The following is a 12,280-nucleotide window of genomic DNA, read 5'->3' on the forward strand; positions in this document are numbered from 1 at the left end:
CTGAGGCAGAGCTGCAGGGGACAGAGCTTCTTCCTGAGCAGCAGTCCATACCAGTGCCATGAATGCATGTGGAGAACCTGCTTGCTGTTCTTTTTGGCCAGCTGCCTGCCTGACCACTATGTGTGCTGGGCACAACCCAGGCCCCTGGATCTACAACCAGTTGCAGAGACGTCTGTCTTGTTGCTGACAGACTCTGAGGCAGACAGTGGCACAGACCCTGACACCTATGACTTCAGAAGCCACAGCGAGTCTCACTTTCCAGTCTACAGCCCGGTGCACCTCAGCCGTTGCTCTGGCAGCAGAGGGCTGTGAATTGAACCCCAACTGCGCTTTCTGTGTTGCAAGCAAAGACATCACATGCTATTGGACAGTTTGTAATGGTACTGACTATTGTTCAGAGAATGCAACAACTCAGATTGTACTGTTGTTAACAACTTAAGTCATTTCAAATGCTCTCTCTCCTTCTCTGCTGTTCCTACCCTCTGCAGAGGGAAGGGGGAGGGAGAAGGGAAAGTTTCCTTTTTGGAACTTTGAAACTCAATCTCATGTCTCAGATGGAAGTAGGCTTCGCTACAAGGACAAGACCCCTCCAAAAACTTAGTCTGGAAATAAAGGGACCTCCATGCCTTCTTCCTGGTTTGGGGAAGAAAGGTGGGGTTGGGCAATGACTGTGTTTTCTTAGGTTATTTATTGGGGAAGCTTTGTGGTTCAATTAGTTAAGAGAAAAGGGGAAGATTTTTTTCTGGGATTGGGAAATTTAGATTTTGTCTTTTGAAGGAAGCTTGTGCTTATGGCTAATATTTGGTGTGTGTGTGTGTGTGTGTGTGTGTGTGTGTCTGTGTGTGTGTGTGTGCTTTCTTCAATAGGATGCTTTCACATCTCTCTACTGGCCTGGAGAAGTGGGAAAAATGTTTCTATATTCTGAGATCTGGTACTGCCCAGGGTATGAGTCTCAGCTTGGTGAATGTGATACAAGAGAATTGTTTTGGTGTTAGTGGCTAAACTCTGAAATAGGTAAAGTTAAATGTTACTCCTTTTAGTTTGGGTTTTGAATTTGATTGCTTTGAAAGGTTTTCTTGTTGGCAAAAGAAAAAACTTTGTAATCTTTGTCTGTTTGTAAGTTGGGATAAAATGTATTTCAAGGAATTTGGGAATATGGGTTTTTACTATTGTTTAATTGACATTTATTTATACTATTTTTGAATTTTTGTTTACAATTTATGTGGCATTCATTATGTAATAATTTTATTTCAAAAAAAGACAAAAAGGGGAATATGTTAGGACTGTTGTGTGTGGGAGCACTGTAAACTATCATCACCTGGTGTCCTTAAGCACCAGAGACTTATTTTACTAAGTGCCTCAGGAGTGGGAGTGGATTAGAGACTGGGGAGGTGTTTAAGAACTTGTATTTTGGTAAATAAATGGAGACCTTGGTGTACAAAGGGAGAATTTGTCTTCCTTGTCTCCCTCCTCTCCAAAGCTCGCCTGAGGAAAGGATAAAGGAGCCCAAAAAGTGACTCAACAACTGAAGGTAGATTTTGTTCCAAGGCTTGAAGGAGATCATGTAAACTAAATAGTGGAAGTAATGGGGCAGAGCTTTCCAGGCATGGGGGGTGACCAGTGTGAAAGTTAAATACTGCATTGCTCCTTCTGAGTTATAGCTAAGGACACCTCCTTTTGTAAGGAAAGGGATTCACTTTGTTCCAACATTAAACCCCTACTTAGAGGAGGCCAACTTGAGTGATGTTTGCCCATTATAATGAATAAGTCATTTAACCTTCTCTTGCCTCAGTTTCCTCATCTGGAAAATAAGGGGTTGAACTAGATGACTTTTGAGTTCCCTTCCAACTCATTGATCAGAACTTTTTCATTGATGCAGCAGACATTTGTTAATTGTTAGATACCAAGAGAGAGGTAGAGGTGGATCTAATGTCTTTTTAGAAGGAGAGGACATTGGCAAAAAGCCAGGAGTAGCCAATTCCTCAAGAAGAACAGAAGAGTGTAGAAGGAGAAAGTTTAAGGAAGAGAATTCCAAGAACAATATTCTGTTAGCTTCCTTCATAATTTTGACTTGGAATGGTCTTATTGTGAATCTCTAGCATTATTTTAAACCATACAGTATTTATCAGATAGGTAGACATGTAAGTGGTCTGATGTGTAAATTGGGACTAAGGGCTCATAATTAGGGTGCCAGGCTATGCCTTGAGAATACTTTATACCATTGTCCCAAATATAACTGATTTATTTAAGATGTATACAAGCATTTGAGTCTGGTTTAATAGATGAACACAAAAGTCAATGATAAAACTAATATTAATATTATTATTAACAAAACATTTATATGATGCTCTATGTCATTTGTTCATTAAATGAGATAAAGTAGACTCTTAATACTAGAAGAAGGAATAAATCATTTCAGACATTAGAACTGAAAAGATTGCTATATCTGGATAATAAATTTGACTGTTTTCTAGTCACTAAAGTGAAAAAACAAAAGTTCAGAGTTACACAGCTTTTCTTTTTTTGCTAAGCAAATTCATCTGTAGGAATATTTTTCCTGCATGGAACTACATTGAAGTAGGAGTTTGAGGGGGGGACTTTGTGGGGTGACAAGCAGATTACAGAGCTCTACAAAAAGGAAACTGAGTTCTTACTACAGAAACTTCATTCAACAAAATTGAATTCTGTAGTTTTTGTACTGTGCAAAGAGACATAGGTAACTTGGTAAAAATATGGCTAGCCAGGGAGAAGAAAATGATCTTGCCCCCTGTTACCTTTGCTTCTGCGTCTTCTATCCTCTTCTAATTCCCTCCTCCCACCAAAAATACCCTTTGACCCTATCATCTCTTTGGGAAAGTGGAAAGGATTTTGAAATTGAGAGACTGGATTCTCAGAGCCCTGGTAGTTTGTTGGCATGGCAGCCCCAAGGAAAAATGTTAAATAAATCCAGCCTGATCATCTAGTTGAGGTGAAGTCTCTGAGAAAAACCTAGTGATTATTATTATTTTATTATTATTATATAACACATATTGCATTGTGTATTATAATAAAGAAACTCAAAAGGTACTTAAACCTTATAGAGCTAATTTTAGAACTGAAATAGTGACACACTCTGTTTTCTGAAGAGTTTAACAATTCCTGGAGCAAAAACCTTTCTATTGGATATAAAAGCCTCTTCTAGTCAAGGATTTCCCCCGCTTACTCTTAAGGCTAAATATAAGAGTTTTTCTATATAAATGTTTTTCTCCATGAGACATAAAAAGTTTTGAGGCCTTAGACTAAAACATCTAGAAGCCAATAACAAAGCTCCATGTACCCAGTGGAGCTGTATGAGGCAGTGTTCAATCTAGACTAGCAATTCATTCCCAGACCAGCATCCAGATATTACACTTCCGGGGGGTAGGGTCCAGTAGAAACAAATGCATCTGGCAAAGAGCAGAAGGAAGGAGGCTAGAGGATCTTTTTGAGATAACAAAGACATTCATCTTAAAATTATGTATCCAGTTTTTCCCAAATAAATCTAAATTCTGGTGGTCTCTGGGGAACTTAGTTGGGAGGCTATTATAATAATCCAGTCAAGAAATAATAAAGCCCCTTGAATTAATCAATGAATATTTATTAAGTGCCTACTATATATACAAGATGCTGTCCTCAGAAGTGGGTTTAGAAAAACAAAAATGAAATGCTCTCTATCCTTAAAGAGGTCACTTGTCATGGTAGATAGAGTGCTGGAATTAAAGTCAAAAAGTTTTAAGGTTGAATTCAGTCTAGTCACATTAGCTGTGTGACCCTGAACCCTCAGTTTCTCAGTTCTGAGAGTAGGGTAACTAGATGGTATAGTGGAAAGAAGGTGAGACCTGAAGTCTGGAAGATCTGACTTGAAATCTGGTCTCTGATACTTACTATGTGACGCTGGGCAAGTCACGTAACCCTGCTTGTCTCCGGTTCCTCATCTGTAAAATGAGTTGTAAAAGTAAATGGCAAACTAATCCAGTATCTTTGCCAAGAAAACTCCAAATAGGGTCATGAAGAGTCAGAAATGATGGCAACAACTAAATAACAAAAATGAGTTGGTCAAACATAAACTTTCACACCAAGAGTTCCCCTACATCAGTGTAATCACATATCCTTTTATCATTCACGTTTTTTTTTTTAAAAACAGACTTACACAGGTAGGATTCACCGGGGCTATTCTATTTGACTTGTATAAACTTCTTTTTTCTTTTTGGTGTCTTGGAGTGAAGGGATTAAATCATAAATTATTTCCCAGCCCCATCACTTGCAGCTCTTTATTAACATCACAGCATGCTTTCATTCTAGCAGGAGAGTGATTATTCTTGTCCCAGTGCCCCTATGAAATAGGTCTGGCATGAAGATAGAGGTCTTGGCTGCCTAGGATGCCAACTGTTTGCCAGTTTTGACCTTTAGTTCTTTGTTGAAGGGAAACTAATTCTACTTCTATTGCAATTCTAGAGAAGCACATCTTTATTCATGTGTACCTGTATATATATATATATATGGGTAAATGTGTGGAGGTGTGACTTTAATCCTGCTTTTCTAGGATTCTCTACAGAGAGACAACATGGTGAAAGAACCATAAGCCAAAAGATGGAAGAAACTTGTGAGGTCGTCTGATACAATGCTTTCATTTTTATAGAGACAAAGACTAAAGTATAGAAAGTCTGGGTGACTTGATATTAAATGATTTTTAAAATGTGCTAGATCTGGACTGAGACAGAATTAGATTTAAATCTGAGATTCCTAAATTTATTATTTATGTGTCCATAAATACTTCACCTCACTCATTTTGAATTTCCTAAACTGTAAAATGTAGATACTCAAACTTGTATCAACTATTTCACAGGGTAATTATGGAGAAAGTGTTTTGTATATTTTACCCATGGTCCAGAACTCCTAAAGGACTCTGGACTCATGGATTAGGGTGAACTATGGATTAGGCCCTGGGGGCCAACTCTTAAGGGGTTATCCCTCTTTGACTCATTCCCCCAAAATGGAGTTACTTCAGGAAAATCTTATAATATAGTCCAGGCCCAAATTTCCCCAAATGTGGAGGATATGGTTCCCAACCCTCACACAAGCATTTATTGTATAATATAGATATCAGTCAATAGTGGCTCTCCTTCTCTGCCAAATATAATAGCAGCAGAGATCTTCTTGGGCCAAACACCCAAGAAAAAAAATAGACATAAATTGCTCCATTTGCTTCCCTTCCCTTTGCTCGTATCGTGTAATTAATTATGGTTTTAGTCCCATATTTATTTATTTAGTCCCAGTATTAATCCTATATATTTTTCTGTTGCTATACTTGTTTGTAACATTCAAATAATTCAATTTGGCTAGTGGGAGAATCTCCCAACTTAGTCATTTCCCATCCTCCTCATGAATCAGAGCCTCATTAAGTTGACAGACTTGTGTTCCCCATCAAAGGATATTCTTGTGAACAAGGTATGTACTATTTTTAAAAAAGAGGGGAAGGATAATGGTCGAGGGGACAAATCAAGAGTTTCCAGGACCTTCAGAGAAGCATAAGAACTCAACTCTACTGGAGTCTAGCGAAGCTATTCGGTCAATGGACTTTGTCTGACACTGCAACCCAGATGGTTGCAGCAAAAAGTAACTAGAGTCCAATACAAAGGAATCTCAAATGGTGACTCACTGGACTTGAGGCGAGAGCATCCATCCTTGTATTGACAGTTTTCCAATGCCAAGTGAGTGAGGATATGTGAGTGGTGAGTGTTAGTGAAGGATTCTTGAACTCAGTTTCTCATCTCCACGGGTAGAGAAGATCTCTCACATAGAAAGGCTTCTATGCCAAATGGCCCTCATATTCAATCTCTGTGGGGCAGATAAAACAGAAATTAGGACCCCATCTTATAGATGAAGTAAAGTTCAAAAAATCTGTATTGCTTGCTTTGGTGGAGGTCAAAATGGGGCTAAAACTACAACCAAGCCTCCTGACAACAGGATCAAGTCTTATCTCATATGACCCTGGGCAAGCCACTTCAATTTTCCAGACAATTTTCTAAAACATAAATTACAGAGAAAATATAAATTTTCTAAGATATAAACCTATATTAGTAAAGGGTTTGCTCACCAAGGACGTTCCAATACCAATGTCTGGCTCTTTGTGACTTATTTGGGATTTCCTTGGCAAAGACACTGGAGTTGGTTGCCATTTCCTGCAGATGAGGAAACTGAGGCAAAGAGGGTTAAGTGACTTGTTCAGGGTCACACAGCTGTAAATTTAAACTCAGGTTCTCCTGATGACAAGGCTCAAGTGTGCCAGCAAGTTGTACTTTCCATATAAAACCTTCACTAAAACAATTTAGAAGAATATAGAAATGAAAATTTTATAAAATGTTTTTAAACTTCCTCAGAATGAAGAAAAATATAAGTATAAATAAAAGGAGTTTAGAAGAGTGAATATAGTGACAGATGACCTCTAAGTCAGGAAGAACTGGGTCTCTATTCTATTTCTGACATGTACTATTTACTTGACTCAGGGAAAAATCATTTAATCTCTTTTGGCAGACTCGAAATTGCAAAGAAGGTGAGAGTTTGCACCCGTAGGAAGAATTTCTCTACCAGGAATTCCCTCCCTCAAAGACATCACAAGCACTAACACAATAAGTAAAGTAGAAGGTTCTGCACGATTCTCCTGCACACATTCCACTGAGGCTCTCAGCCCTTCTTACAACCTCAACTATTATCCTTTTTTATTGAAATTTTATTTTTCTAATCATATGATATGAAAGATTTTCAAAATTCATTTACTTACATATTTATAAATTATGTACTTTTCTTCCACACTCCCTTGCTCCTTCTTCCCCTCAGCAGCAAAGTCTAGTGAACATTTTACATATATATTTCTATTTACCATGTTTATATAATAGTCATTTTGTGTATGAGGCATTAGGCCTAAGGGAAAAGAAAGAAAATCATAGGATATGAGGGAAAACATGCGAAATTTTTAAAAAGTGAACTTAGTGTTCATTCAGATTCTGTGTTTTGTTTTTCTTCCTTTTTTTCTGTCCTGATGTGGTTGGCATTGTCCATAACAGTCTCCTGGGGTTTTCCCAGATCTCTGAACTGCTGAGAGGAGCTGCATCCATCATAGTTAATCAACTCAGAATGTTGTTAATGTGTACAATGTTCTCTTGGTTCTGACCCCTTCGCCTAGCATCAGTTTCTTTTCATGTGTCTCTAGAGTCCGACCATTCGTGATTTCTTATAAAATAATTATATTCCATAATATCTATATACCATGTGATTTAGCCATTCTCCAATTGAGGATCATCCCCTCAATTTCCAATTCTTTACCACTACAAAAAAAAAGTTGGTACAAATATTTTGAAACATGTGGGACTTTTCCCATTTTTTTATGATTTCTTCTGGATATAGGCCTAGTATTGGTATTTCTGGGTCAAAGCGTTTGATCAGTTTTATTCCTCTTTGGGCATTTCAACTACTATCCTTAAGCTGATTCCACTCAGATTCACATCTCTAGACCTGATATAACAAATTTTGTCCCATACTGTTTTTCCCAAGTGAGATGTTCTTATTGACCACGAAATGTAAAATGTGAAAAATGGAAATAATAAGCCCCTTTTGCCACTGCTTTCAATGGCCCCACCATTCTTCTGGCTCCCTAGAAGACTCTTATCTACCTACAATAGCAGCTGCTACTCATCAGGTAGAATGAAGAGGTGTGGCTAGCACCAATACCATCACTCACAGAGAGCTCTAACTAGTAAAAGTGAGAAGCACAGGACCCAAATTTCTTATCTGGATCCTAAATTAGCTTAAGTCCTTCTTTGATATCTGTAATGTTTTGTAATTGGCCTCTCTGCTAAGACTAAGGGACAAGTCTTCCCTTCTTTTCCCCTTATAGCACCTGTTATTCTCTGACAGCTTTGTTCCATGGCTCCATGTATCAATGACACATTTTTGCTTCTGCTGCCTTGATGCTGACTGATACACTGAAACTGGTCCTAAATATGGGGGGATTTTGGGGGGTTCTCTGGCAAATTTGGGTGCTAGTCCCTCCAAGGAAGCTGTGTTAGGACATGACAATCTTATTTATACTTTAAAACTCAAAAAAGATAGATTTCTTGTTATGGGAAGAGGAAACTGAGGCAGAAAGTTAAAAACCATTCAAGGTTAAAACCATTTAGAGTTTTGACTCACAGCATATAATTATGTACAGGGCCATTTTTGACATTCTATTCTGTTACTTTAGTGTATTTCCTTACAAATGTTACCATTCAATATATGAATATATGTCAATATATTGACAATATATGTATATTCAATATATGTCACCCTCAATATATGAATTATTGGTATAAGGTTATGTGTAGGAATATAAATGCATACAGTTTGGCAAACATATTCTTTTTTTTTTTTTTTTTAGATTTTTCTAGGCAGTGGAGTTAAGCAGCTTGCCCAAGGCCATATGGCTAGGTAATTATTGTGTCTGAGGTAGGATTTGAACCCAGGTACTCCTGACTCTAGGACCAGTGCTTTATCCACTGTGCCACCTAGCTGTCCCCAGACTCTTATATTTTTGACCAAAACATAGATTTATTTTTTAATCTCTTGAACTATTTGCATCTAACTCATCAAAAAAATATATTAGCCTTTGTGGTTTTCATTGTCTCTTTGATGGCACCACAAAAATGGTGCTCCATCCACCTTGGAAAGGACAATTCAAAAGGATAGGTGCATTGGCTGAGAGGCACTTCCCCCCCACCCCCACCCCTAATCAGTAAGGTAAGAACTAATCATGCAGATGAGGTACTTTTACAGCTTAACTAAGTCAAGAGATGCTACTATAAATTATTAATGTTATGGCTGGTAATATGGCCTAGGTTATTAATAGCATATTTTAAGCCAGCTCTCATTCTTTGTGTGATAAGAGATAAAGCTACACAAGCTAGATAATAAGTACCAATTTGTACAAGCAATCAGTGGGCTGATTAAAGGTTAGTCTATATCCAGCTAAAGAGAGAGGCCTGGAGTCAGAGGCTGGTCCATGAGGGAATCAGTTCAGTTTTTTAAAGCACTGAATGAATGAAAAATGGGTCTTGTATTAGCTTTCTGCAGGCTTTGAGTTTCACCCTGTTCCTGGGCTTGGCCAGACGTTCTCTTCCATATGTATGTCATTGACCCCAAGGGATCAGTGGTGAATATGCACCAAACCTAGGTCTCCATAAGTAACCAAGCAGAACGCCATGTGGTTTGTAAGACTACTTTCTCTAACTTAGTTGGCTCACTTCATTCTGCCATCTTCATTGTCTTCTTGGGGTCTCCTGGTTCTTTTCCGGCTTCCTACTGGTTGACCCACTACTTCTCCAGACCATCAGTAAGCTATGTGTAGTCTGACTCTACTTGTTTCTCTGGTTTCTGAACTATGGCTTACTTTGACCTTTAGGTTATGTATGACACACCTCAACTATATATATATGTTGTTATCTACTGTTTCTGGGGTAAATGGAAATCATTCTCTCAGTCAGTGAGGTTCTTCAAAGTCAAAATCTTTTAATGAGAAAGGGGTGACAGACCTTTGAAATATTGCTAATAATTTCAATTTCATTATATCTCACTTTAGAATTTATTAGATTTTAAGAGAATGTATTGGAAGGAACCAGGAATATGGAAGAGATCTTAGACTTCCTCTGCTGTCTTTCAGAAAACTCAAAATGTAGAATGGTAGATGGAATTTCTCTTCCAGGAGTTCCCACCCTCATTGACATCACAAGCACTAACCCAATAAGCATAAAGTAGTAGGCTCTGCACGATTCTCCTGCACACATTCCACTGAGGTTCTCAGCCCTTCTCACAACCTCAACTATTATCCTTTTTTATTGAAATTTTATTTTTCTAATCATATGATATGAAGGATTTTCAAAATTCATTTACTTGCATATTTATAAATTACACACACTACCTTGCTCCTTCTTCCCCCCAGCAACAAAGTCTAGTGAACATTGTACATATACATTTGTGTTTACCATGTTTACATTATAGTTATTTTGTGTATGAGGAATTAGACCTAAGGGAAAAGAAAGAAAACCATAGGATATGAGGGAAAACATGAGAAAATTTTAAAAAGTGAACTTAGGTGTTCATATTCTGTATTTTGTTTTTTTCTTTTTCTTTTTTCTGTCTGGGTGTAGTTGGCAAGAAGGGATTATTTCCTTTTTTGTACTTGTAAATCCAGTGCCTAGGATGGTGCCCATGCTATTATTTAATAAATTGATTGATTATCTGAAACCTCTTCAGACAATTATTCAGACAATTATTTCCTCTTCCTTTTGTAAAACATCAAGGAAGGAAAAAATAAAATTTCCTTGAGTAGCCCAATTTAAAAAAAATAATTTTTTAAAAGGAAGGACTTACTGGGTTGGGGAGAAGGTATATTTTAAAAAAATGTGTTATAAAAAGAGACATCAAATTCAGAGTAATTAAAGCTTCCCCCCAAATGACAGCATCATAAAAGTGTATGATCATTTCTTTAACCTATCTGAAAATATCTTTGTTATGTTATAGATGAGTAAATGTCAGCTGTTTCATCAGCCAAAGGCTCAGCACTTTGCTTTATTAGTTCCTAAAAATGCTGCTTTTTAATGTTACATTTTCTAATTTTAAAAAAGTAATTTCAGCTATCATTCAAAGCCATTAATATTCACTTCCGTCAGGAAAACTAGGAAGTTTAACATAACCCTTGGTTGTCAGGGAAGGGAATGGAAAAACAGAAAATAGATTTTCCCTCAACCATTTTGTTTTAGTAAATGGAACCAGGTTGGCAAAGGATGAAAACAATTCAATCCATAGAACTGGTACAGTATACTATTATGGCAGAGGAATTCAAAACTCCCAATAGGGGAAAAATGGGTAAGTCTGATGAGTTGATTATTGTCTCAATGAAAGCTTAAGAGCATGAATCTGTATAAGCACCTTATTGGCTAGAGATTGTTGACCCAGCATCATGTTTAAGAATTCATATTAAAAACACCAGAAACTTTTATTTATTTGTTAAACTCACACAGTGACTTTCTGAATAGCTGGAGGCACTGGACTGAAAACTATCTACAGGGAATGGCTATTCTAAACATAAAATGAGGAAAAAAGATGGAAAAAGAAATAAAGAGGCTGGGACAAACTGAATCACTCAATGAATGTCTTCTTATTTCCTCTTCCTTATCACCCTCTTTGTAATCTAGTTTTCTGGCACCATTTGCTTGTGAAGCAGTTTTAACATAGTAGAATAACTGGGGGAGTAGAAGTCAAGAAACCTAAATTTCAAGTTCAATTCCGATATTTATTAGCTTTGAAACTACTGACAAGACAATAGATTTCATTAAGTTTCCATTTTCTCATCATGAAAGTGGGGATAATGCTTATTAATGCCTGCTTTAATCAATCAATATTTATTAAGCACCAACTATTTGGCAGGCACTATGTTAAGTCCCGAGAGTACAAAGACAAAAAGAGAAATGGTTTTTGATATCAAAGAATTTAAATTCAAACAGGAAAAAGACAATGGAGACATATATGTTGCAGGCAAAATTCATAAAAAGCAGATTCAAGGTAACTTGAACTGGGGGAGAGAGACACTAATAACTAGAGGTGTTTGTGGGGCAGCAGGAAAGGTCTCATATAGATAGTGACTAGAGCTGCCTTGGATTTTTTTTTGTTTTTTTTTTTTACATTGTACAGGTATTTTAATTTCATAGAAAATGCAAAGTTAAAATCTACTTAAAAAGTAATTAGTATAAAGTACAGATGAACAGTATAACATAAATTAAAACAGACAAAAACACAGCAAAAAATGTTATAATGAATTCAATGTAAAAATCCCATCAGTTGTGGAAGAAGCAAAGAGAATACACTAAATAGTTATAAATAAGTCAGGTCAATAATGGCTAGAACCATTTGACCAAATGCATTTAAAAAAGCCTTCTTCCCTGCAGCCCCAACTCCACTGGCATTAAACGTGCAATTCTTCCCACTGCAACCAAGCTCATTGAGCTGCATTGCTCAACAAACATTGACTAGAGAAGTATATATTAAAACAACTCTGAGCTACCACCTCACATCTATCAAAATGACTGATATGACAGAAAAGGTGATCAATATTGATCAATATTGGGAAAACTGACACTAATGCATTGTTGATGGAGTTTTGAACTGATCCGACCATTTTGGAGAGCAATTTAGAACCATGCTCAAAGGGTTATAAAACTGTGCATACCTT

This window comes from Macrotis lagotis, chromosome 7 (genome assembly GCF_037893015.1).
Source record: "Macrotis lagotis isolate mMagLag1 chromosome 7, bilby.v1.9.chrom.fasta, whole genome shotgun sequence".
NCBI lineage: Eukaryota > Metazoa > Chordata > Mammalia > Peramelemorphia > Peramelidae > Macrotis > Macrotis lagotis.